The sequence below is a fragment of the Vespa mandarinia genome, chromosome 1 (genome assembly GCF_050613455.1).
Source record: "Vespa mandarinia isolate Hongniang chromosome 1, ASM5061345v1, whole genome shotgun sequence".
In the NCBI taxonomy this organism is placed as follows: Eukaryota; Metazoa; Arthropoda; class Insecta; order Hymenoptera; family Vespidae; genus Vespa; species Vespa mandarinia.
Genome location: NC_140810.1, coordinates 12,333,870 through 12,361,536, shown reverse-complemented (window position 1 = coordinate 12,361,536; position 27,667 = coordinate 12,333,870). Strand labels below are relative to the sequence as shown.

At 35.4% G+C, this 27,667-nt stretch overlaps 1 protein-coding gene and 1 long non-coding RNA gene across 8 annotated transcripts in view; one reads left to right on the top strand and one right to left on the bottom strand.

Moving 5' to 3' along the window:
- Rbp6 (RNA-binding protein 6) overlaps positions 1 to 27,667 on the top strand; it is a 598,400-nt gene that overhangs the window by 104,440 nt on the left and 466,293 nt on the right. The window contains exon 1 of one of the 6 annotated variants that reach the window (XM_085663094.1): positions 3,908 to 3,938. The exons of the other annotated variants lie outside the window; for them this stretch is intronic. The gene's annotated coding sequence lies outside the window, so the exon portion shown is untranslated. Of the gene's footprint in view, positions 1 to 3,907; positions 3,939 to 27,667 lie in introns of those variants that run through there. 6 annotated transcript variants of the gene reach the window in all.
- Positions 8,489 to 10,970, bottom strand: LOC118445723 (uncharacterized). Of its 2 annotated transcripts, none has more exons than XR_004839374.2 (3): positions 10,749 to 10,970; positions 10,212 to 10,644; positions 8,489 to 10,152 (listed from the first exon to the last, which is right to left on the bottom strand). It is a non-coding gene; the product is annotated as an uncharacterized LOC118445723 (long non-coding RNA). The 2 variants fall into 2 exon arrangements; XR_004839373.2 differs by having other exon boundaries at positions 10,216 to 10,644.

Sequence of the window (27,667 nt, the reverse complement as noted above, 5' to 3'; positions counted from 1 at the left end):
TTCCAAATAGAAATTTATGCAAGGCGAAAAAGGAAGACGCTTCATCTCGTTTTCGTGCCGTTGCTACACCCCGTCTTCCTCGCATTCAATTATAAAGCGATCAACGTCCACCCTCTTGACGGCATGGTTAACGACTTCAGATGGAAAACTTCGCTTCTTCGTAATTCCCTCTCACGGCTAATAAAGTCCGCTGGTGTGTTTCATTGTCGAGTACCACGTGCGACTCTTACTGTTACGAACTTTACTAGAATATCGTTTCGTTTGAATAAGTTAAAGTATTATAATTAAGTATTTTTTCTATATAATTAAATGTTCGATGATAACTATGATATTGGATTAGAATGCGAATTTATTTATATTTGTGCGTTTGATTCGATATTATTTACATTAATACAATATATGCGTTTGAAAATATTTAAACTTATTTTTGTTGAGTGATAGTCGCAGTTAGGTTGTAGTAGAATAAACATCATGCAGGAAGTAAGCTTAACTTTAAGTATTAGCTTTAGTTTAGTCTTTTTCTTTTTTGAATTTTTTTAAATATCAAATAACATGTAATTACATACAATTAATTTATTTGGATTAAAAACAATAGTATTAATTGTGTAATAATAGTGTTAATTGAAATTCAATAGTATGTCCATAGATATTGTTTTTTCTTGGATATTTTAAGAAGAAAATCTTTGACAAGTACAATCATCTTTTCTAATGTTATTCGGAAAAATCGAAAGGCCCATTAGAAGTAGATTAGTTAGTTAAAATCAGCTCGATCGGTGGTACGTGTAGGAAGGCATCGCTTGACTAATTGCGGCTAATAAATACGTGAAATCCTCGTGGAATATTCGCAGTCCGGTGCTGCATGCCTCGTGCGTTACCTGCCCTATCTAGTGTCGTGTAAACAAATTAGTAGTAATGACGTTGAAATTTGTCAGATCGCTCGCTTGCTCGTTCTCGCCCACCCGATCGTAACGCACGATGGGACAGTCACGGACATAAACGCGTGTTAGCGCATATGTATATTAGCGGATGTGGACGTGTGGGCTCGCGTGTCTCTACGCGTTGTCAGCCGTTCGTTCACGCGTGCGTCCTTTTGCATAAGGGTGACGACGAAGGGTGAAATTGGTGTCAGATCCACCTGCCGCGTACCGGCTATGTTTCCTCTCTTTCTCTCTCACTCTCTCACTCTCTCATTTTGTCTTTCATTTTTGTTTAAGAACCGGTTTCATGTTGGTCTTGAAATTCACCCTGAATAAGCGAATTTTAGTGATAGGCTCTGCCAATCCACTGGGAAGGACAATTCTTGTCGAGTGTACTCGCCTTTAAGTCCTTAATAATCATTAATACTTAAGACGGGGATTCGTTAAAGTAAACGGTGCTGGATAATTAAACGCGTTCCAGACAAGAACGTTGTAAGAGAAAGAGATAAAGAGAGCGTCACGGGAGTCGGGTTTTACGCTTTGGTTTATTTTATTCTTACGAATTCCTTTTTCAAGTACTTCGACGTCTTTTGGGATAGTGAATATTTTATATGACAACGCAAGCGCTCGTGTAATTAACTATTACTAACGTTAGTTCCGCAAATTTGTGTAATTCCAACTTTCGAGGAGATTCTTAATGATTTCGTCGATTCTGCGTCGCTGCTATGAGTAAAACTCGTTTGTTTCTAATTAATGTTCTGTGTAATAATTTAAGTATTATTTGGATATAATTTACGTGTTCATTTTGTGAGCTTTTTTTTATTTAATTTTGTTCATCTTTTCACATTTATTTTTCTATGAAATATTGAAATTCTTACTAATTATAAGAAATCCTTGTTAACCTTTATATCTAAAAGTATTTTTTATTCATTATATTTGCTTTTCTTTTAAATATTTTATATCATCATGAATGAATCGATTAAGACACATTCTATATTCTTAATCGATCATTTATTGCATTCATCCCATATTTTTTTTTTCTACCTGTAAGTGAACACGTTGATTATACATTTACGTCTTGGATAATTTAGGTTACTGTGCATAACCCAGATACGAGGCACGCGAGAAATGTGCAAACATGATTATTATGAACGGTATATATATAAAGCAGTAGGCTCGTGTTGACGGACCGGTTAAGAAGAGAGAAAAGATCTTGCTGCGAGGCCGATCTCACGTGGTGTCCGATTTACCTTCTTATGCGTGAAAAGAAGCCCGCACAGATTCTTTATTGAACGCTCATGAGTTTTGACGTTAACGAGTGTAATATCTTGCTAAAGACTTCGTGAAGCGCCGCAGGATGTATCGAAACATCTTTTCTCGGCACTCACGAAATCAAGTCATTGAGTATCTTTCTTCTTTTTTTATTCTTTGCCTTTGATATTAAAAAATTGCAATTGAAAGATATATCGTCAAAAAATGGCATTTTGAAGAACGAATTTTTAATACCAGTTCGCCGCTCGAGAACGATTCTTACGAAACTTCATTCTCGTGGCGTGTTTGCAGGAAATGGAACAAGATATAGAAAAAAAAAAATAATAATAATAATAATACTAATTTGGAAAAAGTGTAGCGGAGTATTTTACATAAATGCATATAACTCGTATCAAATATTATGTATACATACATTTATATTATATCTACGTTGCTATTTTTCGTTAACTTTTAATCCTTAAAGGATATCAGGGATGAAACTTCATCCTATGCAAATTTTGTTTTAATTGTATTAAGAACCCTGAAAACAATAATTTTATAGGTATTTAATCATATTATCAGAAATGACGACATTATCATCAATTTTCTCATGTACTTTGTCATAAACATAACAAAAAAAATTACTTTTGGATAATATTTCAATCATGATACCATAAGTATAAGATTTTATAAAAAATCTTTTTTTTGAACTTTTAGTTTGAAATTTAAGTTTTGAAGTTTTTTTATTTATTATTTTTGGTTGTCAAAGATAACTTTACAATATGGCGTCTCTAAAAAAGGGAAACTTTTAAATGATTATGAAAAGGTAGATGATTGAGCGATGTTGAATGCGCCAGCATATTCCAATATCATTTTTTCATTCTCCAACGTTGCCAAAGGGATCAAAAATAGTACACGAAAAAATTACCTCTTAGACTTAAGATTTTCCCTAATAAAACCCATTTTAAAAGGAACAGTTAAAAATTCAAAATTTGCCGTATAAATTAAAGGAAACAATTTTAGAAATGATTGATGAAAACATTGAGGATACCAAGCCAATACTATCCACAACAAGCCAGAACAAATGCTGACTTCGTTTGAGAAAAAGAATTAAAGAATATAGATGTGCAATGTCTAATAAGTTTATTTGCAGTAATCATAATAAATGCTTATTTGTAACTACTATAAACAATAAGTTTTCTACTATTCATCTAATAATAATTGAACATTTAATTGTATTCGTTCAACTTCTTCGATTTCTAATATAAAATAATATATGCTAGAAATTTTACCTATGATAGCATTAACATGATTTTTTTTAATGATAGCTCTTAAGGTTTAACGGTTTAAGGTTTTGTATCGTGGAGTGTAGCCGTAACCTTTAGATCCGTTCATTCGCGAACGGTTTTTACATTTTTTTTTTATGGACATTGAGGGGATAACGAGAAATTTCAAACGAATCACATTTAATCGTTATTAATTGAGCTACTTGTAAATGATGATAATGATTATTTCAAATTAGTTGAAAAATTGTAATTCGAAGTGACAAGTAACAGATTAAATCAGAAAAAAAGAGAGAGAGAGAGAGAGAGAGGATGAAGAAAATACTCCTCGTTAACTTGTCGTTCCGAATTACTCATTTTATTAATCTACGAGGCGTTCTTAATGATTTACGCTAAAGTAACGAGCTCATGTTATTACTATTTCAGGTAAGAAGGTATCCAAGACGAATGGACAGAAAATATTCAATCATAATTGTTGCTGAGAGTCGTGAGTAATCATATATATTTGTCCTCTTACAATTGAGCGATAATCGCTCAACAAAAAAAGAATGTTTGACTAATAGGAGATAAATCTCATTGTTCGATATATTTAATGCGTTAATTTCAAAAATACCATCTGTTTCATCAGCTTCAATTATCTAATATATGACATAATAGCTTTATATGAGATGTGGCAAAAAAATAAAGAAACTAGAAAATTGTTTATTGGTAACAATACTTTATTTCGTATACCGGAATAAAGATAATCTTTATAATCCAAATAATCAGTCAATGAACTGAAAACTTTTAAACTTTACTAGCTGTTAGTTTACAACAATTTGTATCAGTACATGTACTAGTGATATGTGAAATTTTATAGGAAACTTGAAAAATCCAGGTGTATGGAAAACATGCACTGTCAAAATCATAAGTATTCAAATTGTATAAGGCATTTTTGAAAGATCGAGAATCTGTGGAAGACAAACTATATTTCAAAAAAGCTTCAACATAAAAAATATAAGGAAATGTTCAATAAATTCGATTGATCTTTAATATTGAAAAAATCTGTACTATGGACAAGAGTTCATCGTTTCTGGCCAAACAATGAAAGTAGGTGAATACTTCATCATAATAATGCTCCCAGTCACTCTGCACGGTCATCAAATTTTTGCACGGTCATCAAAAACATTTCAATGCTTTCAGAGTCTCCTATTTACAAGATCTAAGTCCTGGAGATTTCTTTCTTTTCCCCAAACTGAAATTCAATCTGAAAGATCATTATTATGGCAATGTACACAACATCCAAAAAGTGGTGACAGATCAGTTGAACCCGCTAACACTAAACAACTTCCTAAACGTTGCTACAAAGAGCAACGTTTTTGAAGTAAACTACTTTGAAATTAATAATAATGTGATTTTATAAATTTCTTTCAAATACAGAGTTTTCTAATAACAATTTCACTAGTTTTCTGCTACACCTCATATACAGCTTATGTCATAGTTTGAAAATTAGATTTGAGAGAGTAAAACCGATGGTAATTTTGCAATTAGTGCTCCAAATATACTCAAAGATATATAGGTCTATTAACTTTTCATTACAGTGTGTGTTAGGCCGTGTAATCAGTACATATCTAAACATTATATACTTCGTGATGGTATCATCCAAATCATTCGTGATAGCTAATAGCAGTGGATTAATTTAGAAAATACATAAAATAGAAAAGTGCTTGTTGAAAGAGAAAATCTTAAGTTTTTGGTTAATGATCCCTTCCCTTCTTTTTTCTTTAGCTGGAGTGCACGACGGAACGCTTATCGATATTGATAATTTCGAAGACGAAAAAAAAAGCTTTTGGATAATAGGTAAAACGAACGACAGAAAATATTTAGCTTTGACATTGTCGTGTAGAGGTTATACGACGACGGAGAGTAGGGTCGACAGAATATTCGAAGTAACGGAGGGATAGCGAGGAGGTTAGAGGAGAGAAGAAGGAAGCAGTCGCTCGCTTTAATTACGCGGAGCCATTGTTGCGGCCGGTTGTTTATAATTAATCGTTGGAAACCCTGCTCCTGTCAGAGACAGATATGACGGCCAATAAAATACGTCGCCACCAACCGCACGCACACCAATGAAACCGGGAATTTTGCTATATGCCGAAATTTCAGTTTGACGCCCTAACGAACTGCCCAAATCGAAACGCGATTCTACCATAGCGGTCGATTGCTTTACTTCATGCTGATCTAAAGTCAAATAACATTTGCATCCTCGCTGATCGTCCAACTACAATAATAAGCGACGCAACATTAGGATGTTATAGGTAATTCATGCTTTGTTGTAAAATATTGTCAGGTGATCTGCTTGAAGTTTATTTATTTTAACCAATGAAAACTTAATTACAGACTATTGATATTATAAATTAGTTACTCTTGACAAGATTGAAAATCACTGAAAAATAAAAATCTTTTAGAAACGAAATTCGAATGAGGCAATGTTGAAAAAATTATTTTTTTTCGTTGCAAATAGATCTCTCTTTTCGAACACATACGTATAATATACGCGTTGTTATCGCCGCTTGAACTCGTCGGGATTCGTCGAAGTTACAGAAAAGTTACGATTTTCTTCGTGACAAACGCGATTTTCATCCCTCCTCGCGGAAAGTTCGCTTCTTTTATATGCCGCTCGCGAGGAAGGCAGTCGGTTCTGACAGTGCTAGGAATCGAGGATGAAATAATGTACGAACTCGAGGATAGCTCGAAAATGGGCTCGACCCCTTCTCTCGTCGACTGGAACTTTCGCAAGAGTCATTCGATAAGGTGATTAACTTTCGTCGAAATGGGAAGAAAAGCGTAGAAAAGTAGAGATAGTAAAGATGGAGAGAATCGAGATGGTCATAAAGCTCTGATCTGATAAAAGAACTTAAAAATATATATTCTAAGCACGATTATTCGCGCTTATAACGTGAAGTGCTGACGTCATGTCACTTCTTTTTTTTTTTGTAGATGCTACTGGCAACTATCCAGTTCTACATTTAATAAAGTATAACGACTTGTAGATTCACCAATCTTCCTATCTGTCTTCGTTAAGTGACGTAATTAGTATCACACCATAAAAAAAACATCGTTTACTCTAGCTTTTTTTCACTAAATATTAATTCATGTATATGTGTGTAAGCGGGAATGTTTGTTTTAATGTGGACTCGTGCTTCTGGGCGTTCGAAAAAAATGTTATATCAGAGAACGGAGGTTAAGAAGATTATTTTCGCTAACGGATTTGCAATTACGAAGTAGGAACATAGACGAATTGAAACGAAAGTAGAACTCTAATAAAATCAAAGAATATAAAAAATTTAGAAAATAAAGAGGATTCATATAGTAATAAAATGTAAGTTTGTTTCAGAATATATAGTACATGTGTGGTGGTTTTTAACATCGTTCGGAATTTCACTTTCCATCGGCCAATGTATATTGGAATGGAAATGGAATGTATGATGGAATTTAAACGTTACACTTACATATAGATATAGGATGTACAAAATTGATACATAACTAGTTTACCAAATGATTTATTTGACTTTATTTTTTGAAATCAAAATGAATTCCATAAGATCATTTTGGATGATTTTTGACTAAACTGTAGAATGATAAAATCAATTCATAAAACAGTGGCATATAATTTTGATATGTTCTACATAGATTATAAGAGAATAGGAAATAAATAGCTTGCGTTTTTTCATTTTTCCTATAAACTTGATAAAGTTAGATAACAGAAAGAAAAACTATATGTAATAAGACGCTTAGACAACTCGATTCTCATGCACAAACATGTATATATGTCGATTCTCTCTCACGCGAGCATAGCAACCTTCTGGCCAAGGTTGCGCAATGAGAACGACACAACGATAAACCTAACGACGCACATGTAGTACCGGTGCGTAGCGTCTATGACGCTGACAATGAGAGAGAACCACCACACACTTAAAGGTCGTATTGCACATGGCTAGCACACGCGTTCATGTATATAGCACGAGCGCACATGTATGTATTATGTATAGTTACGCATACACCGATAAATGCACGCTGCAGCGTAACTAGGCGTGCTCGGTCCCGCCAATTGACTCAAATGCACATTTAGCCTACATCCACGATAATTATATAATCGTGCTTGGCGATGCGAGTACGACGTCCAGGATTGATTTTTTTTTTTTAATTAATTTTCGACCTTTCGATCTCCTTCTATTCTTTATCGTCTTAGTTAAACATTATCACGATTCTAGAAAATTTTACATGTCAACCGCTGAAATGAAATTTTTGTTAGATTTCGAAACGTTAATTAATATTTTTCGTTATTTAACGAATCGAAACGAGTATATAGTTGGGTTAAACGAAACGATTCGATCAGGGGACGAACGTACCTGACATATAGGTGAGGAGGAAATCGCAAAAATATCGGAGGAAATCCATCGACTGTTACTCAATGAGACGCTTTCAATCAACGATAAGCAAGCTCTTTATACGGGACGCGCCCATGCATATCGCTGCAATGAAAGAGCAAGAGAAAAAGAGCACCCGGGAGAGAGAAAGAGAGAAAGAGAGAAAGAGAAAGAGAGAAAGAGAGAGAGAGAAAGAGAGAGAGAGAGAGAGAGAGAGAGAGAGAAAGAGAGAAAGAGTAGAGACGGTGCAATGCATCAGCAGCCAGCACACGATTCTTCTATTCATAGACATAGCCTATTGGTCTGGAACACCCACTGACCCGGTGTACCGTTGAAATGCTCCGTGCAAACCTGGCGCGCGTTTTCAAATACGAGGACCTATGCCTTTTCAATAGATATCACAAGAGCTAAACGAATCTCCGGACGGAAACGCCAACGTAAATCGATGATGTAATCGAATTAACTGAGTCATTCAGTTTCGCCTAAATGCGGAACTCCTTAACGAACTCGGATCTCTTTAACTTTTCAAGTAAAAAATCGTTCGATCTTTTACGATGGAGAAAAAAACATTAAAGAAAAAAAACAAAAAAAAATAAATGAAAAAGTAGAAAATTGACTTCTACCGTCTGCCAATGCAATATAAAAAAAAAGGAAAATTTTTTTTTCATGCGTACACGTTTGATCCGACGGAATTAAAAGCTCAGCTGATCCGAATCGAGGTATGACAAGAGTGACTAACTCAACGTGTGGCCAATTTAGAGCTTCGATTAGCCGAGAAACCTTTTATCAAATTTGGTTACGTGCAGCGCCGTTAAGACTCGAGAATTCAGAAGCTCGCTATCAAATATCGGAAGTCGCACGGATTCAAACACGAGTTCCGCAATTCCTCACACCAATTACTTCCCGTTTCTCTTTATATCTCCCCCCCTCTCTCTCTCTCTCTTTTTCTCTTATCTCAATAGATATTTTTATTTTAAAAGCGAGTTAAGTGTATATATATGTATGCACGCATACAACCGAGTTCAAAGAGTTTAGCGATTCCAGATAATGCAGTAAATTTAATTGTCCAATGAATACGTTTCAAATGAACGTCAAAAAACTCTAAATTACTCTCGTAATCGCTCATATAAAGCAGAAAAGTGTGCGATAATAGAAGTAAAAATGAACAACCAAATAAAAACGCGTCGCGTTAATCTTTCTCTTTTGAAAATATGCATCAATCTCGCGAGCCAGTCCATGTCAGCCTTGGTTATTCACGGAAGCTTGCGATCTGTATTTCTGTCACTCGATCATTCCCTTTCGTCTTATTCTCAATTTATCTCAAAAGTGTTTAACGGAGCGACATCCTGTGTGTGGCATTGCAAACTGTTACTGCAGTGCGGGAGACAGCTCGAGCGTTACAAAAAAGAAATGCTTGCCTAAAAAAGTGCCTGAAAAGATCGCGTCCGCGATCTTTGTAAATTTCTGAAAAAATTGAATAAACCCACTTTCTCTTTTTTTTCGTTATCGAGTAGGTAGATAGTATATTCTTGATAATTATTTATAACACATCGCTGAAACTGTACAAGTTTGTACACATTCGCTTCCGTCATATGAATTCCATTATAAAATAATGGATTATGCATATCCAATTGGAAATACGAGTATAAATGTGTAAACAATGAGATTAATAATTAATCGATCCGTTAAACTGATAGATATATCATGCATCACATAATAATGTAGATACATTTACTGATACTGTCAATCATTCGCAATGAATAACGTATGTTCATTTGCAAAGAAACGTCTACGAAGAGTGACCAAGTACGATATCGATTGTACGAGGAGGAAGATAAATAAAAGGAAAAAAAAAAGAAAAAGAAAAAGCAAAAGAAACATGTTAAGAGTCGAGTGAGTATAAGTGTCGAGCGACAACGATCGCTCGTAAGATCATTACTACGAGATTCATTAACATAGCATGTTGCTTTATTAATAACGGACAGGCTTCTACTTATCCATATATATTATACTACTTTTACTCGAAGATAATAATAATCATGTGCGAAATTCGTTAATATTCCTCGTGTTCCTTGCAACGATTCATTAAAGCACGCGATCATTTATATATATTGCTAACTTTCTTACAAGTGAACTATGTTGCGGAAATTTGAATACGAGATACACCATTTCTGCTTGTTACCGAAGGAAAAATCGATAATTTTATATCCTTCTATTTTCATTTTCTTCGCTCTTTTCATCAGGCATCACCGAACGTGCGTTATTTCTAGGTTTCTCGTAATATGATGCATCGATCTGCAAATGAAGCCGTAATAAATATCCTCTGCTGCAACGCTGGGTTCGTAAGTACTTACGTACACGAGAATGAGGAGCGAAACTTTTTGTTTATATATATTGTTGTATTCAAACCTTCGAACACCTGGTCGAAACCTTTTACAAATAAATCGAGAGCATTATCGTCAGAAATTGAACTTCTCGTTCGATTATCGCTGCACTATATGACATTTTTGATTATTGTCCTTTTTTCTCTTTCTATTCCTTTTTTCCCCACTAACACGATATATAATTTTAAAAAATAGAATGTGCGTGATCTTATTTGAAAATAGTTTCGACACTTTTATCAGGAGGCAAGCAGCCAATAAATCGATTTCTGTTTCTTGATATACGACTTGTGATACTCGTAAAGAAAGATTTCTGTTTCTTTTTCTCTCGACCTTTTTATCTTTCTATTTCATTCTTATGAGAAACTTAAAGATGATATCGTTGTAAAGTGGAATATCAGGATCTCTATTGAAATAATGGTAAAGATTAAAGACTAATAGGAAAAACAATGGGTTTACAAATATCATGTTTATTAAGCGATTCAGTACAAGTAGCTTTGAAACAGTTACCTCACTGGCTCCTTCGGATCCCCCTAATTTTGTTCTAGGCTTCACCACCTTGATAGTCTTATTCCATCGTTTTCTAGCCACGAGACTGTTTTACTGCCATCTTTAGCTACTACGGAACGTAGTAGTGTAATTACCAGAGCTAACTGCCGGTACTATTACATAGCTCGTACACTCTGGGTGCCTTTGTCTCCTGACTCTGCCTTCGGCCCCTCCCTCCCTTCCTCCTTCTCTCTCCTTTCTCTCTCTCTCTCTCTCTCTCTCTCTCTCTCTCTCTCTTCTTTACTAACACGCATATCAGAACGGGAATACGTACGCCCACATTATCAAATACAACGATGAAGCATACGTTTACAATTGTTTCCTTTTCCCACCTCTGTCTTCTTCTCCTTCTCCTCCTTTTCCTTCTCCTTCTCCCTCTTTGTTTATATACTCGTGTGATTTTACGTCGGTGTATACGTATCTACGCATCCTACCACAAGAGTTACGATCTTCTCCTCGCAACAGGTCCGTCGTGGTTTCCCGTTTGGCCACTACGCCAAGGAGAAAACGATTGAGAGAGAAAGAGAGATAGAGGAAGAACAAAGAAGAGAAGAATCTTGTTCTTCGTGTTCACTTCAGCGTTTACAGAGCAAGAATTCTTGGATTGTATTTACCGATGAACCTATGATCATGATCTATGCACTTAGTAGAACTTTTTTTGATTCATTGTACTTTGTACTTTATGGGAAATATCCTTCTACACATCGTTTTGCTTGCATTTTACACATCACTTATTGCTAAGGAATAATTTTATAACAAGTGGTTTTCTCCCATCGGATAATTTATCGTCGTAACTAATTCAGATAGAAATCTTTTAATTCGAATGATATAGACATCGAAGATCGACTTGCCGAAGGCTGCATGGATATTATATAGATTCATTGAATGATGAGAATGAAGAGTAGGAAACAAATCTAGACGGTATGGACGCGAGAGGCGAAGCAGGAAAATTTAAGGGGTAATAAAGTGCATATTCCGGTTCCGCTACATCCAGCACGGTGAAGTAACTTCGATGTATTGTGGGAGACTCCGTGACTGAAACTCGGACGCACTTCATTACATCCTTTTTTACTCTTATATACACGGAATTTTCATCTTCTTTCTTCGTCTCTCTCTCTCTCTCTCTCTCACTCTCTCTCTCTCTCTCTCTCTCTCTCTCTCTCTCTCTCACTTTCTCTTTTTCTCTCATTTACTGAGAAATCGTGCTACGTAAGGAATTAGAAGAAATTACTTTCTTCTTTTACTATCACTTAACAACATTGACAAAAGTGTAGGAAAACAATGTTTGGTCATTCATATACGACTGTACGTATACGACTCACTGATACGGTGATACAAGTTGTTTGATGTGTAAAGAAGTTTATGTCTTGTCTTCGAAAAGACTTTATGGTTATTGATTTTTCGATACACGTCTTGTGGATGGCCAAGACAGTGAAGTTCTTATAGGACGAGAGAATTTAAGCTTTGTTTTAAGATATCGATTCTCTTTGGTTCCGTCCACATTTTACGATCCAATCGATACACGTCACAATTGTTAAAAAAAGAAACTGTGGAATAAGGCAGAATATTAAAGGGACCATTATCAGTAATGAATCGCGATGAGAGGATAGTTAATATTACATTCACCGCCTTAAGATTTCGTCTATTTTCGATTTGTGCTTAATGGCAATAAACGCTGCCGTTCATCCGATTCGTTACTGCTGCGATAAAATTTAGACGCGAGAACATTAAACAGGCAGTGCCGTTATTTCTTTGCGATTTACATGAACGTCGGTTTAAGACTGGAATGACTGATTTAGCACGTTGAACGAGCAATGTTTTTCCACTATTTGTACATAGCACGTAAAGTACTTACGTTACTTTGCCTGGTTTCAACGAGAGAAAATTTAATATCGCTTGATCCAAAGAGAACGCTCGAATTTCGTTACTTTTCGCATGTCGTTATCTTACAAACTGAACAAATAGTATTTCGTAAACGTTTACATCGTGAAACTTCGCAAGGTGATAAAGTCGAGGAGACTCTACACGCTTTGCAACACGGAATCGTAAAGGCGATCTTACCTGTCTGTAGGTACCAACGATTCGTTACACTCGAATCGTAGGGTAAATCGTAAAGGAAATAGGAGTAGGGTAAAGAAAGAACAGAAGATAAGAGATTCCTAGAATGAGGAAGATATATATATATATATATATATATATATATATATATATATACAAAGATACAGAGAGGAAAAGAAAATGAGCAGCGTCTTACATTCTCTTCTTTCTTTTTTACTCTTCAGCGAGTCTCTTCGCACATGTGATATATAAAAGACTTTGAAGGATTTTACAGGTACGGAAACGAGGCAGAAATTTCCCTTAGCAGTAAAATATCGCTCCGCTTGATCTGATACTTGTACAATTTTGCGTACATAGGTACCTAATTTTCCTAAATACATATATTTAACGTCGCATGCGCGCATGTGTATCTCTATGCAAGACGCAACCAAATGAAATCTGGATACTTCGAAGACTTTAACTGTACGCTGTTCTTAGTTTCTTTTTCAGCTTTATTTTCGTTTTTTCCTGAATACTCGTCAAGAAAACATAATACATGTTATTATTTTCTAGTGGCGTAAAACGAAAACGTAAATGCGATGAATAGATAAGAATTGATATATTTAAGGATGATACATCTAAATCGCTGATCTTAATTAATTTTCCGAAGCTGTTTAGAAATTTTGATAGATAAAAGATATTAGGATATCTCTGTCGTTCTATCCTTGTTTTCGTGCGAACCAGTCGGTCGAAGTAGACATTGAAAGAGTCGAAGTATGTTATTTAGCAAATGAAGGCGTTCATTTCACGGTGCCTAGGACTAATCAAATCTTAATAGAGGCGCTAATGAGAGGGCATTCAGCGCCGTGAGACGGAGGATGATGGAAAGGATAAAAAAGAAGAGATGGAGGAGACCGCGTTCGCTCTCTTTCTCTTACGCCTTCTTTCTTCCTTCTCTTCGCTCTTTTTGTCTTCCCTCTTTGTTCCTCCGCTCTCTCGAATTAGTCTTTGCGGTTTCATGGTACTGCATTCCTACGGTCATTCGTCTCACGTTCCACGCCAGCGAATCAACGATTATTATTATTCGTCGCCGTTCTGCGATTTTACGTGTCTCTCTCTCTCTCCCTCTCTTTCTCTCTCCTTTCTCTCCTCTCTCTCTCTCTCTTTTTCTCGTTTTTTTCTCAATGTAACGTTCGTTTTTTCTTTTTTCCCTATCCATCACTGATGACGACGTCGACGAGCGATAGAAACGCTTGACGTCCTCGACCGCGGAATGTTCATAATTATGAGCACGTGACTCGTTTAATTTCCTGTCTGGACTCACCGCGACCTCAGCCAATTTTCTCCTCCTACCTATCGTCGGGAATGAGATCGTCCGAGAACGCTTCGATCCGAACCGCACGTAGTTTTTCCTCGTCCCGATTTCTCGTGGGAAAATTACATGCCTCCGCCTCTATCTACGCTTCCAAATCGAGTCGATATAAAGTTCGCGGTTTCGACGTTTTTCGGCCGAGGCTAACCACGCTTGGATGAACTCGTTTATTTCTTTTCTTTTTCTTTTTTTTTTTGTTTTTTTTCTTTTATTCTCGATTTGATCTCTAGTCATATTCCGTGTCAATTTTGTGAAAGTCGAAGAAACGTAGAAACGCTGCGTGCAAGGGCACGATTTAAGTCTTGATTTTTAGTAGGTATATATTGAGTGGTATAGGGGCCAGGCGAAGTACAAGAACGAGCGGAGCCACAAGCCAGTCCTGAACCAGTCTTGAATTCACCTCCGCGGGAGGTAAGCATCGGATGATCTTTGACCTGAGAACCGGGCCATCGACTGCTTTCTCACGTAACGTTTACGACACCGACTTGAGAAGAGTACCTACCTACCTATATACTATCGTTGATCTCGATTTCGTAATACGTAGTTGTATATTCTTCCCTGTAGTTTATACCTTCTCTTAATTATTTTCGAACTCTTTCGAACATCGTCATAGCATATATAAGTCTTTCGAATGAATGAACGGATGACAAAGTTAAGCGTTTCGAGATCGTCGAAGCGGACCGTACAACTGAAAAGGAGAAAGATCGGAGGTACCAAGTTGAACGTGCACGACGGCGTCGCATGATCGCTGAATTATCGCTCGGGGACGCAGCATAAATATGTATGCACGAAGAATATTCCGGATTGCGGAATGCACCATGAGCGTGCAGAGTGCTACCAACCGCCCTCCATCTCTCTCTTTCTCTCTCTCTCTCTCTCTTTCTCTTTCTCTCTCCCCTTCTCTAACTCTTTCACAGTCCCTCTTACTTCCCAACACTCTCGATGCTTCGTGTCGTACTAACGGCACTACTACCAATACCCATCAGCTTACAATCTTCCGCGTATATTCTGCCTTCGGCTTTTCTTCCACATATATATAGGAACACACACACATACACAAAAACCTGCACTATGCACGCGTGTCTACTTCTAGTTAGTCACTTTTCTCTCGAATACTTCGTAGCTTTTAAGCGGATGTCTCGCGGATAGCGAGAACGACCGATAGCGGCGGATTCCAAGAAGACTAAGAGGTCGAAGTGATTTCCTGGATAGAAAAAAAAAGAAAATAAAGTTTAGATAGATAGAGAAGAAGACAGAGTCGCTCTCTTCTTACTACTTGCTTGCTTGCTTTTCTAATTTTCGTTAGTATTCTAGCTTTTTGCGCCCATGGCTAAAAAAATATCCTTCGTCCTTTCTCAACCTCCTCTGAATGGTCTTTTCTTCCTTCTACTCAGTATTTTCCACCTTTAATCTTTTTTCTCTCTTTCTCCCTCTCTCTCTCTCTCTCCCCTCTATTTTGGCGCTTTTCTTTGTTCCCTTCTATCTTAGGTGTAGCCAAGCAGTGATTAATTTCACAGGCAGCATTTCTAAAGAATCAATTTTTTAAAACCGAGAACGGAGAAATCAGCACGTGGATGATAGGGATATTCTATCAAACTTATAGTTCCTTCAGCTCGGTTCTCGTGTCATAACTTGATGTTCCTTATGTGAGATGCAGAATTATTACTTATATTATCTCTGTCAAGGGCCAAATACGACTTCGTTTATTGTCCAATTGAAATAGTTAAATCAATTAGCACGTTAAAAGTAATTTCAATATACGTGAGTCTCATCTCTGACTGTCCTTTTTAGAAGATAGAGAGACAAAAGGGTAGCGGTGGTAGGAATGAACAGAGCAGGAAATATAATTCTACCGATCCGGTTAGACCAATGTGGAATTGGCTAGGAATGCAATTAAGATGTCTTGTTAGAACAATAATGATAATAGTTATCGACCATCAGGAAATGATGCGACGACCATGTAGGAATGCGGACCTATTTTCTCGTGCTTATGCCTATCTCTCTTTCTCTCTCTCTCTCTCTCTCTCTCCTTATCTTTGTTCTTTTTTTTCTCTTAATATTTAGAATAAAGAAAAATTATGATAAATTTTTCAAAAAATATCATAACCATTTTTTTTCCTTCTATAATGCATTAAACTCATATAGCTTGGCTTTAGGGGAAAACAATAAATTAATTTCTTATGCTCCGATAAAAAGAAAGGAAATGAATTCGTGACTAAAGACGATTGAGAAGATTCGTGCTTCGGAAAGATGTCAAATATGGAATTCTGCAAATGATGCAATTTTATCTAGTAGACTAGAATTTATGCAACAAAATTGACCTTCCTTCCTACGGAATATTTATACAATGCACAGATTCTTTAAATGGCGTAGGTTAATATTTACATTATTTCTAGTTCAGGTTTTTATCTTAGGAAAATCGATATGAGTGTTTTGCTTAATCTAATACACAAATGATATTTTTTTTATATGATTCAACAATCGGCTCGATTGACGCGAGATGTTCGATTACGATGTAATCTTATCCACGAGATTCAACAGGATAGTGTGAATAAGCATCGTCTTGCCAAGCTAAACGTATGATTTAATTTGCCAAATCCAGTTCGTTAATCAGAAAGGAGATTTCCAGATTCAGCGATAAATGAAAAATTGGTTTGTGGATGTTAGGGTCGGAGAATCAATCTCACTCTTGCGTAGGCACGGATAACAGATTGGTGTTAAAACAACAAGGCAATATTAAGTATGAGTTAGAGATTCTTTACTATACCACTCTTTTACATTTTTTTATACAGTTGTTTTAATAAGAGTAAAGGAGTGAAGTATCGGTCCGTTCTATTTAAGGCCAAAAGACCAATATCACCATCATAACAAATGAGACTGAAACCACCATGAGCAGAGAAATGGTGGCACACGTCGAATGTCTCGGTTTTACATCCTTTGCCATGGGAACAGACTATATATATATATATATATATATATATATATATCACTAATAATGTTACTGAAATAAATGAACAATCGATTTCGAGGAACGTGGCCTTGAGAATTGATTACATTATCTCCAATAACACGATTGTGAAATAAATGAAGAATCGTTTCGTGGTTACGTGAGCCAGAAAACCGATCTCACTATTTCATCGTTTTTCATATTTTCGTTTCGGGAAAAACGTGAGCCTTATATACAAATGAGACAAGATATATATACACTTGTATCGATCTTGTAATCAATGATATACGGTTATTTTCGAACATTTTCTTTAATAATTACTAAAGACGACGAAGTAAATGATATAATATTAAATTAAAAGTGATTTTATAAATAAAAATTTTATAATTTAAAAATGATTTTAATTTTTTCGATTTCACTTGGCAATATTACAATAAAGCAAGTCTATACAATCGTTGATTCAAACCAAATCATCTCTTTAAAGTGTACATAATAACCGCGAACGCGAATTATTTACTATTCATTCCTGAATCCGTTTGATCCTACTTACTTATATTATTTCTCGCCTAACAGGCTCACTTTCTGAAAGTATTATTCGATGAAAACGTTCACAAGCAGAGTAAATCTTTGCAGTTCACATCAAGAATTTTGATTCTCGATTAGAGATTATGATCCTATACGTCCCATACATTATATTCCTAAAAATTAGACATTTTCGCTCTGGTTCTAATGGCGTACATCGTTCTTATTAGCAATGGACCAATCGGTAACTGTATTTCATTTTATATTATCGGCATAATATTTTTACAGTTATAATGTAGATCATTCGAGCAAACATCGGTTTATATATAATTAACTAGATAGATTTTTGTAAACTTGATTTTATTACTTCCAAGTAATAGTCATTTTGATGTTAATATTAACTTAGGCATATGTTCTTCGCGTGACAAAGAAAAAAAATTATTTTAAGTAAAGGAAATGAAAAAAATTGAAGGAAAATGCAAGAACATATTAGTTAGAACGAGAAAAGTTTGATACGTCGAAAGAACTGGTCTTTCAGCCAAGGAGACGAAAATGAAACCATTATCTCATCTCTTTCAATATAGTTATTGAAGAAAAATGTACTATGACTGACTGGAGTGAAAGGAATTAAATAATAAATGGAATTTGTCGTTATAATGGAATAAATGGAATTAAATTAGTTCCTTCGATATTTGTTCAAGTGAAATAAAGAGAAAATAAAGAGAAAATAAAAAGAAATTTGATGTTTTATTTATAACTACAAGGAAAAAGATTTTTCCACATTTATAAAATAAAACGATGTTATAAGGATTAATAAAAAGCCAAAGAAATAATCTTCTTACGTTGACGAAATCGTCTTAATTAGGGATGAAGCGTTTGTAAACGATGAAATTGAGCGATTTTAGAGGTGTTACGGAGCTATTAAAGTGATTACCTATTTCAAACGAATGATGAAAGTAATATCACCTGCAAAAAAAATTTTAATTTTTTATATCATGTCTTTTAATAAAAGTCATCTGCTTTGCCCTTCATAAAGATAGAATCCTATTCTCTCTTTCTTTTCATCGTTCTCGTTTTTTCACCTCTTATTTCTTGGATATCATTGCATTTAACTAAATTCTTTAAAGCTCACTATCTTCATTCGTTAACCGATTCATTAAGCAAAATTAAAGAGTATAAAGACACTTTAATTCATTATGGTAAAGTTTTTTACATTTTCATTAATTCGTTTATTACAATGAAATAATTTAATTTGAATCGTAAGTAATCAATGTATAACTATATTGAGAAAAGTTAAAGAATTTATTTTGAAATGTTTCGATAATAGTCTATTAAAATAAAGTATTTTAATTTGTTATCGTTTTTAAAGGACAATATTCTTTGATAAAAAATATAAATATTAACTTGTAAACAATTTTATGTATTAGTTATCAGTTGTCAGTTGTCAATAATTTCAGTGACATAACGTTCTTCAATCTTTCAATAGCTTTAACAGAAATACATTTATCATTTTACTTGTATTTTGTTGTTTCAGTTGACATTAAATTCATATAACACGCATTCGTCTCGGCAAATCATTTTGATAACTTCCCAACCACCCAATTTACCTTGATGATGTGATCTTTAACGTCCTACATACTTTGACACACGATATTTGAATGAATTTTCAAATTTTACTCGCTATGTGAGGGTGAGATAGGTAAACCCACGTGTCTCGAAATAACGAGATTTATCTCTACGTATATGTGAACTGACATTTACAATGTGTAATCCAACGATATCTCTAACAGCAGTTTTAAGTACCTCGTGAAATGTAAGTCAGCTTAATTTATCGTTCCTGTAGCGACACTAATGTCACGAAGAAAAACAAACTTCTCCTGGCATTATCGTCATTCTCACGACAATTTCTCGTGTTTTCTTCTTCTTCGTCATCTCATCGATTCCTATAAAATTTTAATTGCGCTTCACGCTGACGTTGTCTAACTTGTTCCTTCTTATTGGGAAGTTCCTTTATTATTTACTATTGAAAAATATTCTCTATAAATACGAAAATTACATACAGACTTCGCTTTTCGAAAGATGTACGCACATTTATCCAATCTTATTGATTCAAAATAAATCAATAGGAACGAAAAATAAATTTTTTTTTATTTCTATATTTCCATTATTTTTACAATATCCATATTTACCCACATAAAAACATTTTCATCCATAAATATTCTTATTTGACTCTCTCTCTATATTAATTTTATTATACGCTTCTCAATCAAACACTTTTCATTGTATCGCAGGAGGTTAATGATCAAAGAATGAATCGTAAATGATTAATACTTTAGCTGATTAATTATCTAGTAGGTATTATCAATTTTTTCAAGAAAAATAATTCATATTATGGATGCATATGAGCCGTTTATTTTGAAAGTGGCCTAACTCCATTTATTTTCAAATCGAGATATTTAAGGGTTTGCGCTTCAATGAATTTAAAAATATACGTATAGGATACTAATGAATCATATTACTTAAGTGTATCTAAGAGTGTCAAATTTATTGTTCCAAATAAAATAGTGGCAATTATTAAGTGAACAATATGCGTTTTCTTATCAAGAATGGAGTTAGGCCACTTTTAAAATTAACAATCAGATTCATTATAAAATTTGAAGGTGCCCAAGTCTATTTAACATAATTTAAGATGCTTCTATTATCGTATTTGCTCGAAATATAAGCAACCTGAAATGCTTTACTGATAAATAAGATAAAGTTGTACATGTAATTATAGCAAACGGAAAAAATTGACAAATGGAGTTTTTTCAAAATATGATAATATTTATAAATGGAGCACTTTCAAAATAAACGGCTCATATATAGTTAATCGTTCTCAAAATATAACAAAGAACATACATATCTTTCTGTTTGATTATCAAGCTGGAAAAATTTTCTTTTACACAAGTTAACGTTTTACTTTGGTGGAATATGAATCTTTACTTGGAGATTTATCTAGTCTTTTATAATATTTCTTGAAAATATCGTCGTACGTTATTCCGATCTGACAGTCATTGATTTTGGCGTCTGGGGTTATGATCGATTACAGTTAAAGATCGATTCTAACGAATATTATACAGTATTATTTTATACAAAATATTTTATAACGAACATTATACAGTATTATATCGATTTTAACGAATAATATACAGTATTATTTTGTTCCCTTAGGCTTGATGTTTTAACGTTGCACGAGGAAATATCTTCAGGTGATCATCATTTGAATGCGCACTTTCTTAACTGAAGAAACGAAAACTCTTTAAATTTATGGCACATAAAGTCGTCTATTTCGTGTTTCTTTACGATGCCCTTGCGAGCTTACTTGAGAGCTTCGTATTCCAAAGTTTCTACAATTCTCTTGGTGATATTTTTAATAATATGCTAAATACATATATAACATTTTGGTAGAATTTAACTTTTTTTCTGTGCTTTTTCTTTTTGGCAATGAAAAATCACATTATTGGATATTCATTTTAATCAAAATTCGTTGTCAGTACATATGTGACAAATTTAGACATTTTTGTAGACGTATTTTGTAATCGTAACTACACTTCACAATGATCATATAGATTTTAATCTTCAACCAATTTTTTCTTCGAATCGGCATTTTGAAAAGATTGGCTATACGTACACAATTCGCCGAGAGAAATAGGAATATGTATAGAGCAATTTATATGCAGCACGTTGTCGAGAGAAATTCCATCTTCCTTAGGAAAACGGTATTTCCTGGATGACCTGATATTTTCCAGCATTGGGTTACCTACACGTTATCGCTGAAGTGTAACCTCCTCTATAGCGAATATAGCATCGTGAATTTCACTTCGATCGCCTCTTAATTCTTGACTGATATTCATTTTTCTATATAATAGTAGAATTATAGTAAATTATAGTAATATATCTTTACATATATATGTATATATATATATATATATATATATTGCGCGCGTGTGTGTATATCGTTGTCTGATTATTTTATTCTTAAGAGTGTTACAATTCAACGTTTTTTCTTTAAAGTTTGTCGTGAGCTCTCTGCTAACGAAGCTTAAGAACTATTGCAAAGAAGAGGGACTTAGCGATAAGCCAAAACTAGAGACATTTAGCCACGTGCATCAGAATAGTGTATTCTGTGATGCATGGTTCTCGACTATTCTGTCTAAACATGTAATAAAATCTCATCGCCGTTCATCGTCTTTTATTCTCCTACGAAATATATATATATATATATATATATATATATATATATATTATATATAATATATTCAATATAATGTCTGTAATAATATATACATACACAATTAGAGATGAAAGTAATATGCAAAGAAATAATTTAAAGAAATGCACTCGTTTCAATATCAATATATTTTTTAAATTATAAGTAAATATCATTAGGAAAGGAATTGTTACGAAACGTTCTAAAATCTTCTACGTTCTTTGACAAAATTTTAATCAATTTTAATCGAATATTATGAGGGTACGAAACGCAATGAAAACACTTCATAGTAGAGATTTCATTTCTATAGTCGACTCTTTCTCTCTCTTTCTTTCTTTCTCTCTCTCTCTCTCTCTCTCTCTCTCTTAATTTTTTATATGTACTAAACGTTTTCTCATGAACCAAAGCGTTTTTCAGAAACGCCGCGGTTGTACATTAACATTGTTTTTATATAATTAAACGTCGAGCTCCGAGTATGTAAGTATCATGCTTGACTATATTATTATCAGAGAATATACGTAAGTAAATTGAATTTTCCTGGTTTTGTCCTTCATTATTCTCATGAGTATTTTTATCAACGATCAATCATCTGGATTTTAAGCCATGATTCTTGTTGGGACAATTTACTTATTGGCGGAAATTTATTGTTTCGTAAAAAATATTCCATACTTGGTTCAAGTCATAGGAAAATTTTTCAAAACGAGCGCATACATCGTCAGAGATATATATGTATGTGAGTATGTAAGTGAGTATTCATGAAGTAAACATAATAGAATCGCTTCGTGGTGTTATTTTAAGCAACGGTTCGTTCTAAAACTTCTGCTTCTGTCGTGCGATCCGGACATTAGTCATTTTCCATCTTGATCACTGTTTTAAAATGATTTCCAACTCAAGCGTTATTTTACCCACTTTTTAACTCATTTTCTCTCTCTCTCTCTCTTTCTTTCTCTCTTACTGTTTTTGTTACGAGCAGCCAAAGTTTTCTATGTTCTCAAGAGCGTAACTAGTCCATTTTATCTCGAATGTACCACACGATGATTAAACGATTACAAGGTATACCGCCACAAATGAAGATAAGTTTGTTTTTCCATCGAGTGAAAGCTCATCTTCACGAATTTATCTCACATGCCAACTTTGTCCTCGAACTCTACGAATTTGCGGATTTCTGTAAAGAAGATATTTAGGATGATTATCAAAATAGAGAAACGCAAATGTAATATGTTACGCGAGAATGCATATTCGAAGCCACATTGAAAACGATGATGATCAAAATTAAAATGTTTGCATAAAAACAGAAACAGAGATAGAAAGAGGAAGGGAGTATTATGTTATTAATTATTTTTAAAATAATGATAGGTATAAGGTTACGGTTAAGTCATGAGTTGAAAACACATTTAAAATGCAAAGAACGAGATGAAAAAATAAGATAGAAGATCGAAATTTGGCATACGAGAGGAATAGTAGGATGTTGAGTAAGAGAACTAATATAAATTTGTGATTAAGAGAGATCGAAAATATTATGGAAAAAACAATTTGCAATATCTTGAAAATATCGACGGAGAAATCAATGAATTTAAATATTTTTCTTAAAATATAATTTTCTCCTTTGCCATTTGTTGATTGTTTGTTATTTAAATATTGGTTTAATTCGATCATAAAAACATGTTCGATGTATGTAAATAAAGATTAGAAATTTAACCATAGATCGGATTATTTATAATTGTTTGTATACGATAATATTGATCTTCCGCGCGGATTTAATTTCCTATATAGCCGGAAAATTCCTCGACATTTATATATACGTACGAAAATAGTCTTTTGTCCTTCGTATGTGTATTACGCATGTAGTCGAATCGCTGGCTGTTCGACAGGCTGGAGCCACGGCTGCACCGACCTCCCTCAAATCATTTTGAATCTGACATTCGCGAAAATATCCGCAAAGAATTTGGAAGTAAGCGGCTAGATGCGCTCCTCCCATTGAAAAGGGAGTCTTCTGGTGCTGTCGATTTCGCACAGAAAAGAGAGAGAGGGGGAGAAAGAGAGAGAAAGAGGTAGGAAGGGATGGAGAGAGAGAGAAAGAGAGAAAGTCGAGAGAGTCTGCATTGGTACAGGTCGATGGACGCCTACGAGAAATGTGTCCCAAATAATCTCAAATTCGAACGGACAAGTGGGCAAACCTGGCCCAGCTCCAGTGGTACTTTCTACGTCGAACAGTGTTCCGTAGGATGAAAAATATGCATCCCTCTCTTTTTCTCTCCTTCTTCGTTCCTCGTTCTAACTTCCAGTTTTTCTCTCCTCTACCCTTCTGAGAATCGTCCTCCAAATCTCTTCTTCTTTGGCAGTCCTCTATTCGAAGTAGAACGAGTTGAGCGTGCCGAGAGCATGAAGACTATTCAGACGCCCGACCCTTTTTCGAAAAGAACGAATCGCGAATCGTCCTTCAAACCATTCCTTTGCCAGCTTCACCTTCTCTCTCTTCCCCTTCGTGAACGGAACGGGCGGCTATGCTTTTCGACAGATGAAAGAGAGTATGAGAAAGGATAGAGAGAAACGGAGAAAGAAAGGGTGTGAGGGAGAGAGAAATAGGGACGCTCGTGTCTCTGTTCATGCGAGACGTTCTTGCACAATAAATATCTTGCACGCCGTTTACAAACCCATCCATTCTCCGTCGTGCCTCGAGTGCTTCTTGATTTATTCTTAGAGACAGGACTACATGAAGAATATCTGCCTCTCCGTATCCGCGTATAAATTAACTCGCGTCCTGAATAATTGTTATCATGCGTAAACCAAAGACGAACATTAAGCGATTATTCAGGCTTTATGCACATTTTTTGTCTTTCTATTATACGCTTCTCTCTCTCTCTCTCTCTCTCTCTCTCTCTCTCTCTCTCTCTCTCTCTATCTATCTATCTTTCTCTATCTGCCTTCGTTTTTTGCATTTATCTTCCCTTTTTTCCCTTCGTAAAAATAACTCTTTATGATAAAATATTGTTCCATCTTTATGTGCATTCTCGTATACGAAAAGAGAATGACATTTTGTTGGCTTGAAGCATCATGTGAAGATTGGAACGATATGTTCCTACGCCGAATAAGATTCGATTATTTTCAATTGTCATTGAACGATAAATATTATGTATATCGTACGCGTGCAGTTCTCTTTCTTGTATAGACATCAAGTAAATACTGTCATTATATAACAGTTAGATGGAAAGCATAAAGAAGGTTTATTTATCATAGGTAGTGCGAACGGCGGAAATGGCGTCGTATAACTTCGTTAATTTTATCGTTTTCTTGTACGTTTTCACACACCTGTTTTTCACGATGTAACGATTTACTTAATAATTAAGAGATTATTTTATCAAGAAATTATTTTTACTTTCAATTGGATGTCACGTTCCATTATAATCGCAAAAATTTTGACAACGTTTCTCTCTTTCTCTCCATTTCGCTTCTTCTCTCTCTGTCTCTCTCTCTCTCTCTCTCTCTCTCTCTTCTTTTCATTCGCTCGAGATCTTGAAAGCAGCCGGTACTTTCGTAACTGAGTTGGTTTCACTAGGCAAAGTAGGTAACAGTTCAAATACCCAAGTCAATCCGACCACCGACAGAAAGTTCATCGTTCCAAGAGCTCGTGAAGCTTGCGCTACTCTAGATTTCGGATTATCAATTTAGGCATTAGGACCACTTTCAACCGTTTCCACAGCGATGGAGGATTTATCTTGGCGTGAGCAAGCTCGAGGATTTCAATTATTCATCGGCGGTACACTTGGTTCTTCCTTCACTTACTATTTTTATCCAAAATGCGAAGGAAGCCGTGTTTTACTTCTTCCTCCGAAAAACTTCTTTTCCGTTTCAAGAAACTTACTACACGAAGCATCCGTCTGACGATTTTTGAACGAGTAAACGTCCCGTTTTGATCATTTACCAGATTAAAAGTATTTTCTCTCTCATCTTTTTTCGTAGACCATCTGACGTTTTTACTAATTACATCCCAGTTAATTCAAAGAGAGGGATTTTACTTTTGTTCTGACATCAATTGCTTAATGAAAATATCTTAAATAGAACAATTATCAGCATGTATTCTAACAAGATAGTTGGATGCTTGCGGAAAAGGGGTAATCGAGAGGTCGGCCGAATTCTTGTCGTTGTCAAGTGCTTTTCCAATCTGGTATTCATGGAGTCAACCAAACTCTCTCAGATGCGTTTGGCTTGTTCGATGACGAGACGGATATTAACTCGAGCATGAAACGTCGCTGTGGGCAAAAGTCCTGTCGGAAATCACCGACAAACTTCATTGCCGGCGTGACTCAGCGATTACGTATAGTATCTACGCGCTTATATTTCTCGCACACCCACTTCAATATGAAAGAATCTACGCGCATGTGGGTGTATATATATATATATATATGCATAATTTCGGATGTTTCATCTTGTAAACAAGAATAAAAGAGAATCCTTAGAAAATGTCATCATGTCTTGGATTTAATCGAGCGATTTACGTGTTTTTTCAACTTCCCTTAGCAAGTACGTTCTCGCTAACTGGAAGGACATTGCCGTAAGGTGGTCTTTTTACTCTAGAGCCCGCATTGCAGCCCGGCAAAGAGGAGCGATTTACGAGTCGTCGTCGTCGTCGTCGTCGTTGTCGTTTTCGATGCTGGGTCGTCCTCTTTCTCTCCTCTTCCTCCATTTCCTTTTCTCTTTGCTCGTCGTTGCCCTCGATCGATCGGCACCGGGGAGAATTTAAGGACGCTTCGTTAAACCGCGGTGCAAAAAAGCTCGCCCGCCGATTGGGTGCACCGAAGTTCTCCTGCTAGAAGCCACTTGGGCTTCAGAAAGGAGCAAGAGAGAAAGAGAGAGAAAGAAAGAGAGGGAAAGAGAGAGAGAGAGAAGGAGTGAGGGAAAGAAAAAGATGGAAGATGGAAAAAGCAGCACTCCATAGACATCCACACTCCACCATTTTCCTCGGTCCAAGGATGGATCTACCGATGGATCTTCTTCGACGATGGCTTTTGGATAACCGCCCAATCACCGCCACATATTCCTATCGATGACCCACCCTATCCTGTCGCTACTCGACCGACCCACTCTCTCTCTTTCTTTCCTCTCTCTCTTTCTCTTTCACTCTCTCTCTTTCACTCTCTCTCTCTCTTTCTCTCTCTCTCTCTTTCTCTCTCTCTCTCTTTCTCTTTCTCTCTCTCTATCTATCTATCTATCGTTCTTGATTTTACCTCATCGTCGATACGCTTCGAAGATTTATACACAATCACGATCGAAAAACGCAAATATCTTTAACGTTATTACCTTTATTAAATTGAACGCTCCCTCTTTTATTTTCTCTCTCTCTCTTTCTTCCCTTCTTTCTCACTCTCTTCTTATCTTCCTTCTGCCTCTGTTCCCGCATCGATTTCACGGAATATTCCCGTTTTACCGCAAATGCAAGCTTGTTCATCGACCACAGAAGGAGACTTTATGTTCGAGAAAGAGGCGTGGTTGGATGCGGTCCAGAGGCCTATGGTTTCACCTAAATGTGGATATCAACGTGTGTCAGCTTCCTTCGTGGCTCAAAATTTGTCTCTCTCTCTCTCTCTCTTTTTCTCTTTCGATATTCATGAAAATTCTTTCATAAATCGGAAAGAGAAAGAAATAAAATGTCAGAAGATCGTATTAGGATTCTAACTTTTGTCAGAAATGTTTTTTAACACGATGACTGTTCTACCCGATCAGCCTAAATCCTTCGTTTCTTCTTTAATTACTTA